Source organism: Rhinolophus sinicus, linkage group LG03 (assembly GCF_036562045.2).
Source record: "Rhinolophus sinicus isolate RSC01 linkage group LG03, ASM3656204v1, whole genome shotgun sequence".
Lineage (NCBI taxonomy): Eukaryota > Metazoa > Chordata > Mammalia > Chiroptera > Rhinolophidae > Rhinolophus > Rhinolophus sinicus.
In genome coordinates this window covers 79,956,881-79,977,873 of record NC_133753.1, presented here as the reverse complement: position 1 = coordinate 79,977,873, position 20,993 = coordinate 79,956,881, and the positions used below count along the sequence as shown (strand labels likewise).

The following is a 20,993-nucleotide window of genomic DNA, read 5'->3' as shown; positions in this document are numbered from 1 at the left end:
GGGAACACAAGCATGAAAATTTTATCCATTCAAAATCTCTTGGAAGAGACAGGAAAGAAATTTGCCCCAAGCACAGATTTGAAAGATAGCATAATTATAAGCTGTATTCCTCTGTGGAATAACATCCCAAATTATTGAAATAGGCTTTTCTATCGATGGTAATTTGTCACTAAAGGCAATAACATAGATTGAAATGTAAGACTATTATAGTCAAATTGTAATTTATGGAATTAACCACTTCCTATTGATTCTTCCATATTTTTAACCTCGGATTGGGTGAAGATAAAACTGTCAGGTAAATGAAGGGAAAAGGACAGGAATAGCTATGGCGTCTCTTAAGGCATATTCACTATGATACTGTTTTAGTTCTGGAGTCCACCGTGAAATACTGTCTGCGGCCACATAGGGCAAACCCCGTCTTGCCTCTGTTCCTGGGTTCTCCCCTTGAAGCCGATTTTGCCTGGGGAAACAGAATGAAGTTGTCACTCCTGGTAGAGCCATTCATGGTCCAGAGGCTCTCGCTTGCCTCACCTTTCCTCTGCCTTCCCTTTCAGGGTGATGACTCTTTAGAATTGTCCCTGCGGCCAGTTAGACCCAAGATGAGCAACACGTGACTGATCCCTCACCTACTTCTTCCAGGACCCTGAGGCTCTGGCACCGGGGCTCCAGGGCAGTCCCTTAATCACAGTTCTCTCACTCTCTCTTGCTCCATCTCTTAGACACTGATTTCACGATGGTCCCTGTTAACTGGTTTCACTGTTGTCAGTCCTGCCCGTAGTTCGTCACAGGCAGGAATCTCCCCCTATAGCCCACCTTCAGCCCTAGGAGAATGATTACCTAAAGACTTTTCTGACTCCCAAGGATGCAATAGTCCAGATACTTCTACGCTGCACAGTTGGGATCCTTGATCTTTGCTTGGACTTCCTGGTTTTAGCCCTGTGTGGGTAGAGTCTGTGTCCCAGAATATTCTGGGACCCAGCAGCTGGATGGGTTCCTGGGCTCTGTCCAGATACCCTCACCATCCTCACTTGTTGTCCAGCTGTCTGGATTCATGTGAGAGCCAAGAGAGGACATATGGGTACCATGGGCTCTGTCAGGCTCAACAACAGACAGAAACGCAAACAGAGCTTTGCACTGCAGCCTGCGCTCACGCAGGGGAGCCAGGCGGACAGGAGTGTGGTTCTGGACTTTGCAGAGGGGCTGAGGTGCTGAAGGTGCTGCGGATCTGCATGGCCTTGGGCACTTCGTTGACCCTGTGTGAGCACCAGTCTCCTCACAGCACTCGTTAAAGGGGGCTAGCACTGTCTATCGTTCAAGATAATTCCGAGGACTAAATGAGCTAATAGTGTAAGGCTGCAGAGGTTGTCAGTATAAGGTGCTATAATTCTTAGTGACGTAGAATTGCTCGAGAGTGGCCTCAAGTCAATTCATAAAGGGTTCTCACTGCCTCCCTCCTTCTGTCCTTCTCATCAGTCCTTTCAATTTGCTCTAAAAGCCATAAGGAATTCATGACAGGGTAGGTCCAGAGAAATGTCATACAGTGTAACAGGTCGCATATTTGCATCACAATTCAGGTATAACAGTCTGGTTGACAAACCAGCCATAATGCTTTATTCCTCGGTAGTGAGAAAAGGGCTTTGCCAGCAACACATCAGCAGAACTCTCTTAAGTCCTCAGTCCTTCCTGAAAGTGATACCGTGTTTCCCCCAAAATAAGACTGGGTTGTACATTAATTTTTGCTCCAAAGGACACATTAGGGCATATTTTCAGGGGATGTCTTATTTTTTCATGTTCAGGGGATGTCTTATTTTTTCATGTACAGCAGTCTACATTTATTCAAATATAGTCACGTAATCTTCTTCTGGAACATCGTCATAACATACTAAATGTGTCCGTCTGGCTGACAATCTTAACCAGGGCTTATTTTCGGGGAGAAAACGGGAATTAACAATACCACAGAAACCCATTATATGTATAAAACACCCATTAGCACTTTATTACACTGGATATGTAAGAGATTATCTGTATAGCCTGCTTAAGTTGAAAAGAGTCCAGTTACAAAGTAAACATTAATTAAGGGATATTTTTAAATTTTATAACAAATCTTTTCTGCTGCCACTGTTACAGCAGCTAATTTAGTACACCGGCAGTCACCACTCTCACTTAGGTATGGAGTACATTCACTGTGATGAATTTTTATTAGAATTTCTGTTTATTCTTTGCTTGCTGATAAAAGCAGTATTAATGACTGGTTAGTATGGCTAATGAATGCTAAAATCTTCAGCTGTAGGAACAATCAATCAGTCTAATCAAATAGTATATTAATTTCAAATACTATCATGGCTGACACTATACGCTGAGAGTGATAATAAATAATTGAACTGGTCTTGCAGAGGAGCTCTCTTTGTAACTCTCTGGTTGACTTGAACATTTAGCAGCACAGATCTTTTCATGAGAGTCCCAAACCCAGGGGCTCACACTGGATGCAGGAGTTGTGCCATCTGGGTGTGTGCCGGAAGCTTAGCCCCAGTGCTGCCAGGGACTCGGACTCGCCTTCCATAACAGTCATTTTCTGACCAAATGCTGCCTTATTGGCTTTACAAATGCAAGCCGAAGAAAGTAGAAAACTCACAGCAGTACCTAAAAGAACAAATTCTTCGCTCAATAAAGTAGTTAGAGAGGACAATTTCCATAGACAATGATTAAACTTTGGGATAGAATGCTATCCTTTTCCCTTCTTAATGCTCTCCTCCTGTAAATCTCTTAAATGTATTGTAATTTCTTATTTTGTGTGTGTGTGCCAATTCTAAGGAATAGCGGATGAGATCCATTAGTAAACCGTTCATTTTAGACTTTTAAACCTTACATACGAAAAAAGTGCTACTCACTCTGCCCTCATTCACTCCCTTCTGTTGTGGATTAAATTCTGTCAATATGTTCAATAAAATCTCCATTTCCTCAAGATTTAACCTCAAACATAAAATGTATCCTGGGAGCAAGAACATGGGGAAAGTTTCCAAGAAGAAGGACATTAGAATATTTCTATAACTAAAAAGTTGTCTTTGAGAAAAAGATGTGTATACAGAGTACTATATAACTGGTGGGAAAATTACTTGGTTGAATGCTCTCTTTGATGATAGCTCAACACAGACAATGATACTCAAGGTAATTAAGCATTTCTGTTGTTTTTCTAGAGGCATTGGTACCTTTTCAAAAGACAAGTGTTCCTGTCTTTGATAAAGTGATAAATCCAAAATGGATGAGCTACTCTGGGTGATGAACACACAATGGGATTTATAGATGATGTATTACAGAATTGTACACCTGAAATCTATGTAATTTTACTAACAATTGTCACCCCAATAAATTTAATAAAATATATATTTTTTAAAAAATGGATGAGCTGGTGAGCTCTGTAGTCAGACCCCCTGGGTTCTCAGGGCATTGGGTAAGGAGGGTACCTCACCTCCTTTCTTATATCCCCACATAGAAAAAGAAATGGATGAAGACAAAACTCTAAGAATATCTGACTGAAACCAAAAGGATGGTGAGTAATACGTGAGGTTTTAGGAGAGAGTCTGCAATTCCAGATAATTCTGAATTAAATGAATGTGTGCAAGGGTCTTTCATTCAGAAACTTGTTTCAGTAGTACACGATTTCAGCCGAAACCGAGGGCTCTACATAAATAAGTATATACACTCACATCTTTAGAGATTTGCTCAAGAAACAAGTGGAATTAATGGATGTTGGTTTATTTTTATTCTTGGAAGCAGGTTATTTATATGAACACAATATAAACAGAAAATAACAAAAAGTGGCTGAAGAAATGAGATGATGATGATGATGATGATGATGATGATGATGATGATGAAAGAACCAAGGTTTCACCTGCAGCAAGTAATACATGTTCAGATTAACTTCCTTCTGTACTTATATGTCTTTAATTGAATTAGGTCTCCCAGGATTGCATTTCTAGTATTTTCTTAAAATTTTAGGTTAAATTCTGGGTTTTTATAAGAGATAAGCAACACATTATCAGCTAAAGAGTGGACATGAAGGAACCTGGCATTCTAGAAAACAGCTGAATAGAGACCGATACAGCTACCTCTAGACTCCTTTAATTCCTTTAAAAAGTTGTGTCTTTTGAAAAATCTAAAGAATCTCAAAAAGAGCAGGATGAAATTAATGTTCCACTCAAACTTTTGGTGCACGGGCTGGGCAAAATGAGTAGGAGGTCTTGCAATTCGTGTTCCCCCTATTTATTCAAGATCCAGGAGTTTACTTGCAAAGCCCCGGGAGAAGAGATTTATCTGCAGAAAAGTAGACTACAACAAAACATACAAATAAATAAAAATGATAAAAATATAAACAGCATTAATTATAATTGAATAAACATATGTATATTTACCCTAAGGCTAAAAGCAGACCACATGGAAGATTGGGGGTGGGGGGCGGGAACAGGAGGGAAAAAATAATATATAGATCAGGGTGGGGAAATCAATTGAAATGAGAGATTGAAATGAGGGGAAATTCCAACCTTCATATATTCACTCTGCTTTTTTGGATGCAGTATTTTCCCTAGCACCCACCTTCAAATGTAAAACCAAAGTGTCTGAGCGTTACATGCATTCTTATTTTCTTAAGTTAGACTTAGGTAGAAAGTTTTTTTTAAAACAAAGACATAAATAACCATAACAAGCAGCTAGTGCTCAGAAAATAGAAAGACAACTTTTATGAGAAGTTTGTATGACTCCCGTCTCTTGCTGAGCAGAGACTAGATTCAGAGTTAGCAAGAAAACAAGATAGATAAAAAAAGAAACAGGATAAAAAGCAATGATGTTGACTGTTTATCAACCATTTTGGGATTTGGGCTAGAAACTCAAGCACATCCGGGTTTGAATCCTGGATCTCCCCTCTCCCATGTTAGCTGTATGATCCTGGACAACTTACTTAACATTTCACACCTCAGTTCCATCATTTATTTATCCAAGATAATCATAGTACGTTATGTCCACCTTAGAGATTGCTGGGAGCTTTAAATGAGAAAATGAATGTAAGTCCTATGGAGTGAGCCTGGCACAAGGTAGGGACGCGGTGACTGGCCGTAGTCAACAAATATTCCCTGTGCTGACGTGAGAGGAGGACAGTTAAATAACCATAACAATGTTTGCAATAAGACTAGTGGTTGGTTGACTAATCTCTTTAGTACAATCACATGCATGGAATTCACTGAAATAAACATCACTTAGGCTCCTTACTCACTCCTACTGCACTGTAAATGGGGTGTAGGTTTGTCTTTGCATGCCTTGACTGGGCTTATTCCTCAGGAATAACCAGATGAGAAAAGACACCTGCCTAGCCCTCAGTAAGGCTTGTAGCTCACTTTCTGTTTCCTGAGAACAATCTATTTCTTTTTTTTTTTTTACAAAGGCAAGTCCATTGTCTGTGAAATTCTATCACAACTGACACATTACAGCAATCAAATACTGCTCACTATCTATCAGATTGACAATAATGTTAAAGTAACTTGTCTCAGCTCAGAAAACCCTTTGAAAGTCTCTCACACTAATGATCAAAAACTGTTCTAGTGAATGCTCTTTTTCAATAACGAAGCTGATCAGAAACTCAAAACAGACAAGTATAATAAAATCCCAAGTTATCTCACAAATATCGCTAAAATGCTTACCATATGGACATATTTTCTAGTCTCGATTACACAGATATTTTTAAATAGTTGAAAGTAAAAAAATCTCATTAGATGTTGTTTTAAAGTAAGTTTAACATAGCAAAAATTGCCTTGGTTCTCAACAGGGACCAGAGACAAAATAGAGTCCAATATTGGGAAGCAGGGGTTTTCCTCCCAGATATGTACTCCCTGGGGCTCTTTCTGTCCCGTTTCCACTAGAGCCTCAGCACCTAAGACAGCGACTGGCAGAGAGTAGCTTCTCAAAAAATCCTAATGGAGTGAACTGAAGGAATGCAAGACTCATCCATCATCTCATGAACTTCTGAAGGGATCTGGGGGAAATTCCTGATGTTAAACTCTGCCATGGCAAAACCACCTGGAGAATTTCTGACTTTCTAGCTGGTGCCACCTCTCAGTTATAAAAGTTAGTAGCATCAAAAATATTGTGCTCACTGAAAGAAGCCAGACACAAAAAGTCATATACATTTGATTCTCGAATATGGGGGTTAGGGGCACTGACCCCTGTGCCATCAAAAATCTGTGTATAACTTTTGACTCCCCCAAATCTTAACTACTAATAGGCTATTGTTGACTGGTACTTACGGACAACATAAACAACAGTGAATTAACACTTATTTTGTGTATGTATTATATGTCGTATTCTTACAATAAAGTAAGCTAGAAGAAAAAATGTTATTAACAAAATTGTAAGAAAGAAAAAATACACTTACAGTATTTTTTTAAAAATCCACATATAAGTGGACCCATGCAGTTCAAACATGTGTTGTTCAAGGGTTAACCATATTGTATGGTTCCATTTATATGAAATATCCAGATGAGATAAATTCACAGAGACAGAAGGAAAATTGGTGGTCTCCAGGAGATTGGGGAAGAGGAGAATAGGGATCAACTGCTTAATAGGTGTGGAGTTTCCTTTTGGGGTTTTAGATGTTTTAGAACTAGATTGAGGTGATAGTTTTACTACATTGTGAATGTACTAAATGCCACTAAATTGCTCACTTTAAAATGATTAATTTTGTTATGTTAATTTCATATCAATTGAAAAAAAGTTAACAGGAGTCCTCAGTGCTGTTGAATTTCGGAGCATGTAACACCATCAAACATAACAGGACTTCAGCACTCTACTGAGGACCTTGTTTAATAAAAATATTACAGTCAATAATATTTATGAATTCGTTTATATCACTGTGCACATATTATCAATACAGATAATTTCTTTTATTACAGGCTTCTTTGTTAGGTCTGCATGCATGCTCAGCATTCTCAGAAATGCTGAAGGAAAGAACATCCTATGTATAGTACTTCTCTTAGCTCAGCTTCACTCATTTTGATGTGCAGTCTCTTTTGAGGAGAAAGAAGTGTGATTAATAGAGCCCTTATTTGCTGAAGCCTCTGGCAGAATCACCAGGGATCTTCTAGGAGCCCAATCCAACTGAATCTCCTTGGGCCTTATTTCACTTGATTCCTCTTTAGCATTTGACTCCATTTTTCTTGAAATTTTCTCTTCCTTTGATTATCCTGATGCCAAGCCTCCTTATAAAAACCCCTTCAGCTGAGTGTCCAATGACAGTATTCCCACAGTTCTTTCTGCTTTGCCTCTTTTCACTCTACAGACTTCCCTGCCATGGGTTTAGCCACATGAGGTCTGGGTGTCTATTATTTTGAAGGGTAGGTATAATGGCTACATTGAGGAGAAAAGAATTAGAGAAAGTGTTGGAGAAGGGGGCATTGCAAAAAAGAGGGAACAGTAAGAAGCAAAGGTAAATGGGATAGAGCCTGTGGGTACCTTCAAAGGAGGGATGAATGACGAGCAAAGGAAACCTAGGAAAAACCAGGGAGAACTGGCGTAATATTCTGGGAATTGAGAGAAGGACTTTTAAAGTAGTGGATGGTAAAGAGTGTTATAGTCAGAGAAGATGAGAAGAATGGGAGATGAGGGAAAGCCACTGAATTAGCAAGAAGAAAGTTATCTCTAACCAAAGAAGCTGGTGGGTGAGGAAATGAGACAGGATGTGCTCGAGAGTAGCCAGAAGGAATCGGGTTCCACAGTAAAACTGCTGTTGAACTTGGGTGCCTGTTCCTTACCAGGTGCTATTCATCACCTTTCTAATCTTCCAGCACCAGTCTTGGAAGGAGAACAGAAGTGGAGACACCATGGAGGCCACAGAATTTATAGGAAACCCTTCAATTGCTCTAACGCCTGTTCCCTCAACTCTAGACACAGTAGCCCAGCCTGACTCTGTATCTATTTAAAACAACAACAACCAATCCTATTTAATATTTTTAAATTTGATTTTGTATGTGAAGAATAGGTTTGCCAAGAACTTTAAGTGTCTATCGTATAAACTTTTAAGCTCTAATATAATAAGCAGAATGATTGTGAGGCTGTAGGAAGGAATTCCATCGAAGAAAGAAGGATACACAAAATATAAGCACTTCTTTCTTCCCTTTCTATAAATTCAGTGTCACTGGAGGGTCTGCCCCCAAAGAAGTGATATTTTGATTAAGACATATTATATTAGTGGCAATAAATTAAATAAATTTAGATATTGTCATAATTGCTACATAGCTCTTAGGTGTATTAACCTCAGTTTTGGTAGTATTAAAGCTAGGTGGCAACAAATGAATGCCTTGCATCAAGCTATTTAAAACACACACACATACACACACACACACACAAAACACACACGTTAATTATTGTATAAATAATTATTCATATTTGTTAAGCATCCACTGTAGGAAAGTTACTTTCCCAACTCTGAATGTTTTATTTGAAGTAACTAGGATAATCTACTCCCACTGGCAAATAAATTATTTTATCTTGACTGTTGTTTTATATGCAAGCATACTCAAATTTGTATTATATTCAGAACAGACTGATTAGGAAAACTGGTTTATTTTTCTCTTCTTAGTCACTATTCTGTTTCCCTAAAATTTTCCCCCACAGTTTCAAGAAAGTACCTAAATTTAGGATTATTTAAAAATAAACTTAAGAAACACTTAGGAAGAGATTCGTAAATAAAAGGAATTTCTTTATCTGACCTCTTCAGTATTATGTCAAACTGAAACCAAAAAAAAGGAAGTACAAAAGAAAAATAACCACAATAAAGTAAAAACCCAACTGCAATAAAGTGGTTGCATTTTCCTACATTCTACCCCACAGTAAACCTATCTGGATGATAATGACAGACTCACATGCCAAGTGACATAAGCAATTTTTTTCCTCTTAATGATAACATCTGGCCCTATTTCTCTGGCATTATTCTAGCTGTTTGGTTTTTGACTCTTGACTTTCAGGAGTTGACAAAACATTAGAGTTTTGTGCCTCAGGATGTAATTTTTGCCTCACCCTTGTCGTAGGGAAAAGTGAAAAGTATACTATTGTCTTTTCTTTATGATAAGGACCTTCCATTAATAAAAATCTACCATTTTGAAACCTCCAAAGCATATTTATAGTAGAGAGGATATGAACAGTCCTGTAAAGAAGTAAAGTTTGCTAACACATGGGCTTTTCTGTGACATAGCCTTTGGTTCCCAACTTTCAGACTAAGTTTTACGAACGCAAGATATATGGTGTGATCCTGAGGTAGCCCAATGCAAAAGCAGTGCTTTGCCAGCTCGCCGAGGTCTACCTGAACATCCAAACACCAGAGAACAATTCACCCATATTCAGGATCCATGCCCTTTGCAAAGTACTTATTATTTGAGAGAATTTCTTATTTTTTCAATGTCAACAAGGTACACGTTAAGAGCCAGCATTATCTTATTACTGTTCTTCATTGTTTGCTCCTCCCAGATAAACAGGATGTGGGTTTTTTTTTTAATTTGTTTGTTTTAATTTAAGACTGTGATTATAACTTACTATTCAGAAAGAAAACTAAGAATAAATGTTTGCCAATTTGGATAAGCTAATTAAGAATGATCCCCAATGGTAGGTATCATTTTAATCTCTTTTCCATTTTATCTATACCAGACAAGCAAACTTGTCTTGCTTTTCTCAGTTTATCATCTGATTGGCCCAAGGTTTAAGATGATTAACAGGCAAGTCAGCCATGATTCGTTTCTTAAGATGCCTTAACCCTTGTTGCCACATCTGATTTTATTTTGTTTGATTTACATCTTTGTTTTAATAGCCTCCTTTAAAGATAACTACTTTTAGACGTAGGGAGGACGAGTATGTCTCAAAATTGCTATAACATCTTCTTTGAGCTGTCACTGTTCCTTCCATAAAAATAATTAATGAGTATACAAGTTATACTTGATGCTGGAAAAGTTGCTTGAAATTTCAGGATGAATTTTCCAGAAGGTAATAAATGTCTTTGAAGTAAGTTTCCACGGAATTTTTATACTTCTGATTCCTAGAGTCCTTAGACATGTTAAAAATGTAGAATCCCTGGGGGATTTTCTTTTTGAGATCTCAAGGGAAAAAAATACTAAGGATCCTAAGATCTGATTAGACTTAAAAACTCAATCTTGACTGGAATAGAAGCTCTGGTCCTGGGTGTTCATGAAGGAGGCTCTTGAGAGTTTTAAATGTCAGGACCCTAATTCAAACTGTAACCCAAATCAAAGGTTCCCAAATCAAAGAAATGTAAATTTCATTCCAGAAGAAAAATGATCTCAAAATGTGTATTCATTTTGTAAATTAAAAAAAAAAAAAAAAGGCAATAGTAGAGGCTTAGGATCACCTTAATCCCTTAAAATTCTTTTACAATGCAAAAAATAAGCAAAAATAAGTAAGAGTTCCAAACTCTTTAGATATGAGTCCTTGAGCTGGCAACTCAGAGAATGTGCTTAGTTTATAGTCCAAGGAGGCAAGATGTTGCCTGGTCAGCAGAGATAATTACCAGGGCCAGACCTGCTGAATTTACTACTCCAGCCAGGCACTCAACACGGGTAGTATTTGTGACTTATCTCTGTTTTTCTTGTAGTCAGTGCAGAGTGTAGCGTGGATTGACTCCGTAGAGCTTGGCTGCCTTTTTTTCTTAATCAGGGAAATAGAGTGCCAGGTGACCTCCACCTCCTACCAAATCAACAGTATTTTCCCAAGGCCTACTCTATGTGAGACATTCTCCTGGCAATGTCATCACTGCTATTAGAAGCATGAGGAACACGTGGATCAACAGAGGTCCCTTATGTTTATCTGCACACAGGTTCCATACTAAGGCAACAAAGCCTTCATTTTTCTTCTCCAAAATTAAAGTCCTCCCTCCCACCAGATTAATCATTTTTCCCTTGTTATTTAGTAAAATCACTAGATGAGCTGTGACTCCATAAACTTTAGGAACTCATTTATTATGTTGCCTGATCAAACCTTGTGTTTATTTACACAGGGTACCCATAAAACCCGGCTTTCATTAGCACTGGGGAGGAATCGTCCTTCCCCAGTGCTCCCTTCACTGGGGAAGGTGAAGCTGGAGAAGATAATTAACCATGAAACAATAAGGAGGCTTGCTGGGTAAGCAGTAGTGTGAAAACAGTTACTCTTCACAAAAGAGGGGAAATTAGCTTGCTGGATAAAAAAGGAAGTGTCAGATTGAAGACTGAAAGGCCTGCCAACAGAAGTAGATAGCTCTATGCATCATTAATGAAATTTTTTAACACTTAAACGCCACAGCTGTCCACATTTAAATGCATGTAAATGCCATGTGTTTCCAGAGATTAATATGCATGTTAAAATATTTCTTTCCCCCTTAAACTTCTAGATATTGTCTCTGTCTGTTTCATTTCACCTACTTTCTTTCCAAGAATAAAAACGCACAGTTTTCTCAGCATTGTGTCCTCATTTCCAAAACCCACGTACACCAAGCCTCCTGGAGATGGGCAACATGCTCATTATATTTTAACAAACACATTATTTTACATTCATAATACCGATATTTTAGTAAACAAAGTTTGTTTTGATTTTGCTGCTTCACAGAGTGAAGACTTAACGATGTGCGTTTCCTTTCAAAACTTCGTCCTGGAGCATCAGGGCTCCCTGAAGCAGCCCCATTTTGGCAGAAATTCAGTTCCACGCAGTGCCAAAAGAAATAGAATAAACAAACACTGCTCCATGCAGCTGGCGAGATCATTTACATATTACCGCACACCAAACATGAAGACCTGAATATGGATTAGAGCTACGGTGATGACACAAATGTCATAGAGATAAAGAGAAACAAAATCCAACACATCGCTGTTTATTTTACGACCACTACTGTATGAGTGCCACTCAGAGAGAAAAAAAAAAAATGGAGAAATTGCTTTTTGAAAATTGGACTCCTTCCTTATTTGAAGTGGGATCTTTCAGATTGTAAAACAAAAGGGGGGCGGGGGAAGGCACAGGTTATTTTGGATCCCCTAATATTCTCTGCTTTTGTCTTGGGAATGAAACCAATTTTAATGCACATCAACATGGATGAGGTGAGTTAATGATCTTCTAGGAATAACCTCTAATATACAGAAACACCTGAATCCCTAAGTAGCCCTTTCTTCACCATTTGACAACTTCAGCCGAGCACTGTGCTCTTTCATTGAGAATTTAAGTTCCATGAGTGGGACACTTGGTTTGGGAGGCCCAGCAGGCCATTTGAGCTCCATCAGGAAACACCGTCCCGTGGACAGGATGAGCTGGAGTCCTCTGCTAACTTGTCCTCTCTCCTCATTCCTGCACATGCTGACTGCTGCAAAGTGTTGACCCTTTTGGTCCATAGCTAGATGCATCGGTGTCGGAGGGAACAGGAGACGTCTCTCTGGATTTGTATTGTTGTAACTCTTTTTTAGTCCTTGGGGATGACAAGAACTATATGAAGAGCTAAGAAAATCACACTTTACAAACGATGATGGTGACAGAGTGAGGAATAAAGAGATTGCAAGATATTGTAACTTCCACCAAATTAAAATTTCCTTCTTCTGCATTGGACAAGGTTGACTTTTCTTTACAAGCAAAAACTGCTCTGGAAATGGAATTAACCCAGGGGCTTCTGGCAGTTAATCTTGCTTGAAGTAATTGTCATTATGCCTACTCTTGCATATGTGTGAAAACAAAGGGAGAAATCAGGGCCATGTGGAAGGATCTAGTTAGTTAGGTATCATTAAAGTTTAATAGTCGAGGAACGTTCTTTAACATTGAAGAAACAAACCATTTGAGAAAAGTCAAAGGAGTTGGAGTTATTGTACCAGGTGAGGAAAAGGCTGTATAGAGACTTAGCTTCTATAGCATTTGGGAAGTTACTATGACTAGGACAATGGAAAGGTTCTCATTTCCACAACCGCAAACTCAAGAGGCGGACTTACACTGAAACAAGATAATTAGATGAGCTATACCAAAAGGATTTGTTATTAAAAGTGCAACTAAACATACTCAGAGCTGCCCATGAAAGTTTGTGAAAAATCTATCTTTAGACTTTCTTGAAACCAGAAGGGACAACAACGTGTTCGGGATAATCCTGCGCGCTACTTTCAATCTAAATTTCCAAAAATAAATCGCTACGTTGTACTACTTTCAGTGGCTATTTTCTTTCCTATATTATTCTAACTGACATTATTATTATTACTATTATTAATTTCAGGTGTACAAAACAATGTAATAGTTATACATTTACACCCCTCACAGAGTAATAACCCCTCTCCCCCAAGCTACTACCCCTCTGACATCATATGACTCTATTCCCTATGCTGTACTCCACATCCCATGACTATATATTTACATATATATATTTAATTATAGTTGGCATTCATTATTATTCAGCTTCAGCTTCAGGTGTACAGTGCAGTGGTCAGGCATCTACATCATCCATGAAGTGGTCTCCCTAATAAGACAAGTGCCCATCTGACACCCTACAAAATCTTTACAACATTATTGATTATATTTCCCAAACTGTATTTCATATCCCCGTGGCTATATTGTGATTACTAATTTGTACTTTTTTAATCCCTTTCCCTTCTCCCCTATCCCCACTCCCCTCCAACCTAGCAACCCTAAGTTTTTTGTTTGTTTTTTTTCCCCTAATTGACTTTTAAGGTAGTCTATAATCTGGTCATGTAAAAAGGACTGGAATTTAACTTCAGCCTCCCCCAAAGCTGACCTTCACTGTAGTTACTGCTCTGTGACTATTCCCTGCTCACTTATGTCACCATACCTCTGTTCATCGCAGGTAGTTGATAAATATTTTTTGAATGAATGAATGAATTTGGTTTCTATTGCCCTCACCAAATTTCTCAAAATTCAGTCTTCAACTCTACACACATTTCTCTGGATACTTAGCCCTCAGTGGTTTCCCTCTCATTTGATTCTTATACTAGCGATAGAACCACACAATTTAGTATTTACATTTGTTGATTCATTCAACAAATGTTCACCGGCTCCTTACTACATAGTACTGCCCAAGCACTGAGCAGATAAACAAAGGTGAATTGAGCACAGACTCACCTCTCAACTCTCTTGCAGCTTTTTATTTAGTTTTATAATTGGTGCTGTCATTTTCAGCCCAAACACAGTTTGGAATAATTATTGTCTCATCTATGTCAATATTATTTTACTATCATTCCATACAGCTTGCAAATTCCTTGAGAGTAAAGATCATGTCCTGTACTACTTCTGTGCAGACAAATCCCAGAACACTGCTATGCACATAGCAGGTACTTTTTGACCATCTGCCTGCAGGTCCAGTTCCTTTCAATTCCATGATCCAGTGGAATCAGACAACAAACCCTCCTTGCAAATAGGTTAAGTATTCAGAAGCCAGTACGTGCATGATGGGCAGTGATACACTGATAGCATTATGGCTACGGGAAGAACATTGAACCTATGTTAAAACAGACTTAGCTTTTCAGAATTTAGGTCTATTGCCTGCCTGTACTATTTTGTGCTGCTACACGCCTACATAGGTAAAAATCGGCAGTTTCAATATTGGCATTTTGATTTTAACCCTCTGGATGATTAAACATAGAATTTTTTCTTTAACATTCAGTAAACTTAGTCATTTACATGTTAAAATAATCAGAAACATAATTCAAGGGAAACAATAGACCTAAAATATTAGACTTGAATGAAAAAGACAATTAGAGGGAATCTGATCTTCCTAAAGGATAAGAAAATCATTTGACCCCATGGCATTTGCACTTAAATGTTTTCTATTCAATCAAAATTTAAATGTGACTACTGCTTCATGATCAGCTAGTTAGTATTGAGGCTTAATACGTACCTATTATTTCTAGACCAATGCTTTCCAGACTTTTCCAAGTGACATATGGAAAATGCTAATACAGACATACACACTAGAAAGGAAGGAGGAGGTTCCTCGCTGCAGAACGTTACTCACTGGACTCCTCCAGACCCTGCCCTGCATCCTGCATTCCCTTCCCTCCCCGCCCCTACCGACACCAGGAGGAAAAAGAGTTTTAATATCTTAACTCATCACTAACTGATTCAGGGTGCCTGGCTGGTCAGCTATACACAACATATATATAATTAAAGGTTTCTTTGATTGGAAAAACCATGAACACATGAGAAGGTGGAAAAATAGGTCAATGAAGACTGAAATAATAATGGCAGTCTGCTATAGGAAGAAAAATAAATAAGCAGACTAAAGTAAGTTAATATGAACTTTTTAGAGAATCTCCATTCATTCATTCATTCAATAAATATTCAGAAAATTTATTCAACATATTTTTACTGAATGAAACAGACAAGGTTTTGTTTTAGGACCTATTAATAATACTGTGTTTCCCCCAAAATAAGACTGGGTCTTGTATTAATTTTTGCTCCAAAAGATGCATCAGGGTTTATGTTCAGGGGATATCATCCTGAAAAATCATGCTAGGGCTTATTTTCCAGTGAGGTCTTCTTTCTGGGGAAACACAGTAGGTGAGATTACAATCTGTGATTAAGATATAAGAAAGAGGTGAACTTGATCTACTACTCGAGGAGGTCAAGAACAGCTTGCCTGAGGAAGTGGCTCTTGAGCTGATATGTGAAGGTAGTAAGAATTTTGTCGGGCAGGGAACTCAAGGTCTGGGTGAGTAGGGAAAGCAGAAGGAAGAAGGCTCCTAGGCAGGAGGGAGAAAGCTGCATGTGAGGGCCTGACAGCAGGCAGTGGGTCTGGCCCGCAGAGGGAGGAAATGTGACTGGAAGGAAGTCTGGAGAACCAGGCAAGATGGCATGATCAGATGAGTGTTTTTAAAAAGCTTACACAAGGCTGCAGGGTAGAGAATGGACTAGAAAGGAGGCAAAAGTTGGTGTGGGGAAGGCAACGTTAGAGGCTACTGCGGCAATAGAGGTAAGAATAAAAATAATAACAACAAACGTTTATTGAACACTTTCTCTGTGCCAGGTAATGTCCCATACACTTTATGAGAGACGCTTGTAACTTGGACTAAAGGGGTGTACAGTTAGGGAAATCTCAGTGGACTGTGGAGTTATTTAGAAAGTAAACCCACTAGGACCTGAAACACATTTCTGAAAAATGTGATTTTTCAATGATTTTAAATATTTTCTATGACTTTACTTAAATGTTTGCTTAAACTATACCGTATATAGTATTAGAAATCCCTATTGTTTCCAATTATGTTTGGTTTTATAAATAAAACATGATAGACATCTTCATATAAATAATGAAGATTATTTTCTGAGAGTAAATTTGAAAAGGATAACTACTAGACCAAAGGGTGTGAACACTTTTTAAGAATTGATAAATAACTAAAAATTATGACAGTCTGCTACCCAGTCTCACCTCTCAAATACTGGGATGTGTCATTAATTTTCCCTATTATTAATGGGTAAAAAATAGCAGCTGACAAACTGTGCTACTTTGCATTTCTTTCATTATCAGTTAGATTGGATATTTATTCATGGGCTTAGTAATCATTTGTATTTATTATTTTGTGAATCACTTGACCATATTCTTCGCCTATTTTTTTTTTAATATTTATAACTAACTGGGTGGACAACTGTTGGGGCAAAAGTTTTCTGTCGTGTGAAAGGATTTCAATCTAACATGGAACTGGAAGATACGAAGTAGAGAATCTCGTGCACGCTCCTGCAGAAGAACAGAATTTCAGAACGGAAACGCTGATTTCCTGTAAGTGCCTGACTTACAGAAGACCAAGACTTATCTCCTAACCAGTGAACATCTACCAAGAATCTCTCCCCATCCTCAAGCCAATGAATTTGCTACTCGGATTCCGGATGGACTTCTCCCTCTTCATGCTCCTTGTTTATAAATACAGCTCTCCCCAAACCCTCATTGGATGATTGTGTATTGTGCTATAGCACGCATGTCTCAAATTGCAAGTCTTCTGCTATTCCCAAATAAACTCAATTTCTGGTAATTCTAGCTTGCCTCAGTTTACCTTCTAATTTAGGTTGATAGTAGTCAGAGTGGAGCCAGCCTATGGAGATTTGGAGGGTTATGAACTTTGATTGACAAGCAAAATGGAGCTACAAAATATCCTATTCAATAGGATGACATCAATACAATAGCATGTTGGTCATTAAGGCCAGACAGTGCTATGCTGAATAGACTGGAGGGGCTACTTGGAAAAAAGCACATTAGCAAGAAGTCTACTCTGGCTATGAAGCTGTGGCAATAGGAGTAGACTAGGATTAGGATAGTGAGAACAGAAAAAGGAAAGTGTGACTTTTCACAATTTTTCACACAAAAATTGCTAAGGGAAGTGGGAAGCTATATTCCAGCCCAAACGCACTTGTACCATTAACGGTTCCATTTCTTCAATTTCTCTACTAAAAAAGTCTTCACTCCTTCAAGAATCATTCTCTTTGCCAATGGGCTGTCTGTGCGTACAACCCTTCTGCTTCACTCTGGGTTTCAACCTCTTGTCCAGGTCCATTTGGATTGACGCTTCCTAATAATATAGGGAAGGGGCATGAGGACTCTTTTTGCAAAAGAAGGAACTAGGAGGTCGGATGCCAAGCCTGCTGCCTATGTGCTCCAAGACACAGAACTCGGGCAGACGTTAATCCATCACATAGAACAAACTATCCAAAGGCTCTTGAGCAAAGAGATTCTATTATGGCCATTCCTGTAATTAAACCTACAACAAACAACCATAGGCTGTACCTTACAAAAGTTAAAGTTAAACCTGCCCTTATTCTTCCTGTACCTTGCAAAAGTTAAAGATAAACTTACCATTGTTCTTCTTTCCTCCTTTTCCCCATACCAAGAAACTTACCATAGAAACAAGAAAACGCATATAAACCCTATTCTGACAGGGCAGAGGCGGGGTCTCTCTTCCACTAGCGATTAGAGACCGCCACTCCATCTGTGGGGTGGTCTTTTCTACGTACTCTCTGTGAATAAACTTACTTTCACTCTAAACTCTGTATCAGCTCACGTTTGAATTCCTTCCTGTGTGAAGCCAAGAACCTTCTTAGCCCAGGGCTTGAGTCCCCACTCCGGGGGATTCTCCCCGCTGGCATCACTAAGAACTGGATTATCCGCCCTGCTTGAGCCTGATTCTGCATCTTAGAGTTTTCCTGGATTTATATCCTACAGCCTTGAATCAGGTTTGCCCTTCTTCTACACCTAGTACTAAGCTCTGGAGCCCTAGCTCGGATTAAAGTCCTTCATTTCAAGCAGGGCTGAGGACTTCTGATCTTAGCTCTGACAGGCAAATTGTCACTCCTATTTTCAAAAGAAGGAAAAGCTAACCAAATAGAAAATCTATGACTTTTCTCAGGCCCCTCAGAGAACTGAGATTGCAGATCAAACTGTTACCCTGAAATCTGTGGACACAGGTAAGTCCAGAGAATCACAGATGAGATGTACTTACCTGAAGCAGAAGCCACTGGAGACACAAACTGGTAGCAACTCATAAGTAGTAATTTTAATGAATTAATTTAATTTAAAGACTGTGTGTGGACAGCTTGAGAGTAAAACACTCTTAAGGACTGTAATTTTAGAAGGATCCCACATTTTCCTGGGTTTTACCTCCAGGAACCCAAACAGGTTCTCAAACTAAAGAGCTAAGAGAGATTCCTTTGTGATTATGACAGTGGGAAGGGAAAGAGTAACCATTGTGAAATACACCGAAACATTCTCCATAACAAAAGCTTACTTTGCTGGGGCAAAAACACTTCACCAGAGTCTATGCCTCCTGAGGGAAGGGTATTTCTCTGATTTTACTTTCTCTGGCCTTCCTATCTCATCTAAGGGAGTAGAGAAGCTGAGAAACATTTATGAAGGTCACCGCCCAGGGGCACAGGCCCACTAAAACTAAGAGTTAATCTTAAAATTATACATCACTTCTCTTTCTTCACCTATTATCACTACACCAATGGGGTTCCAGTATATTTCCAATAATAGCATAGTTCCGCTAAAAAATATCTTGCAAATATCAGAGAAAGAATTATCAGGAAACCTCGAAGACAACAGAGGAAAAAAAAAACAAGGAGCATAAAGGAATTTGGAGTTCAGCATAAAAGAATTACAACTACAGCAAACATTAAATACATCTCAACTCGTGGCCAGATTAACGTAAAACCTCACACTAATGTCCTATTCACTTCAATTCCTATTACCTGATACATCACGTCTAGCTTTCAACAAAAATATTACAAGTCATGCTAAAAGGCAAGAAAAAACATAGTCTGAAGAGACAAAGCAAACATCAAAATGACTCAGATATAACACAGATTTGGGGATTAACAGACAGAAAATTTTAAATAACCATAATCAATATAGTAAGCATTCTAACGAGAAAAGTAAACAACCTGCAAAGATAGATAGGTAATGTTAGCAGAGAGATGAAAACGCCAAGAATGAATTGCAAGCAAATGTTAGAACAAATTTTTTAAAACTATAAAAGAAGTGAAGAATGTCTTTATGGACTTATCAGTAGACTGGATATGGCCAGTGAAATAATCAATGAGCTTGAAGATAACTCAACAAAAAATTCCAAACTAAAATGCAAATAGAAAAAAAGTGATACCAAAAGATGAAACAGCCAAGAACTTTGAGACAATTTCGAAAGGTACAATGTATGTGCAATTGGAATACCAGAAAGAGAAGAAAGAAAATTGAAGACAAGAAATATTTAAAGTGGAATAGCTGAGAATATCCCCAAATCAATGACAGACACCAAACCAAAGACCCAGGAAGCAGGATAAACAACAAAATGCCTACACCTTGACTTATCATATTCAAACTGCAGAAAACCAGAGACAAAACAGAAAAACCTTGAAAGAAGTTAGAAGGGAAAAAAACCTCGCCTACAGAGGAACAATGACAATTACAGTGGACGTCTCACCAGAAAACATGCAAGGAGGAATAGATTAGAGTTAAATATTTAAATTATCAAAAGAAAAAAAATCACTAACCTGATTTTCTATATCCAAAAAATTATTTTTCAAAAGTAAAGGAGAAATAAAAACTTTCTCAGACAAACAAAAACTGAGGGGACTCATTATCAGCAGACCTACCCTGCAAGAAATATTAACAGAAGTTCTTCAAGAAGAAGGAAAATTATGTAGCTCAGAAACTTGGATCTGTGTAATGGAGAAAGCACTGGAGAAGGAATAAATAAGGGTAAAATAAAATCTTTCATTTTTCTTATTCTTAATTGATCTAAAATATATTGTTTATTTAAAGTAGTAATAGTAGCACTATTTTTGGAAATGAATGACAGCAATATCATAAGGGATAGGAGGGAGAAATTGAGAATACTCTGTTATAAGTATAGCCCTATACATGTGAAACAGTACAGTGTTATTTGAAGATAGGCTTAGATTAGTTTAAAATGTATATTACAAGATCTGGGACAACCACTGAAAATTTTCTAGAAAGAAGTATAATTGATATGCTAAAAGAGAAAACAAAATGGAATAATATAAAACGCTCAATTAAAAGAAAGCAAAAAAAGAAGGGGGAAAAGAAACAAAAAACAAATGCAGTGAATAGAAAATAGTTACAAACATAATAGGTATTATTCCAACTATATTAATAATCACTTTAAATGTGGATAGTCTAAGTACTGCAATTAAAATTAGAGATTTTCAGAGTAGATGAAAGAACAAGACCCCACTACATGTTGTCTATAGAACCTCATTTTAAATACAAAGACTCAGAGAGGTTAAAAAAATTGAGAAAGATATACCATGCTAACATTAATCAAAAGAAAGCTGAAGTAGCTATATAAATTTCAGACAAAGCAGACTCAAAAACAAGGAAAATTGTCAGGGATAAAGAGGAGCATTACATAATAATAAAGGGATCAATTCTCTAAGAAGACATAACAATCCTAAACAAGTTTGCTTCTAACAAGAGGACATCTAATAAACGTGAG

At 38.0% G+C, this 20,993-nt stretch overlaps 1 protein-coding gene across 8 annotated transcripts in view; it reads right to left on the bottom strand.

Annotated features, from left to right (window-relative positions):
- AKAP6 (A-kinase anchoring protein 6) overlaps positions 1-20,993 on the bottom strand; it is a 461,784-nt gene that overhangs the window by 14,747 nt on the left and 426,044 nt on the right. The gene's annotated exons all lie outside the window — the stretch shown is intronic.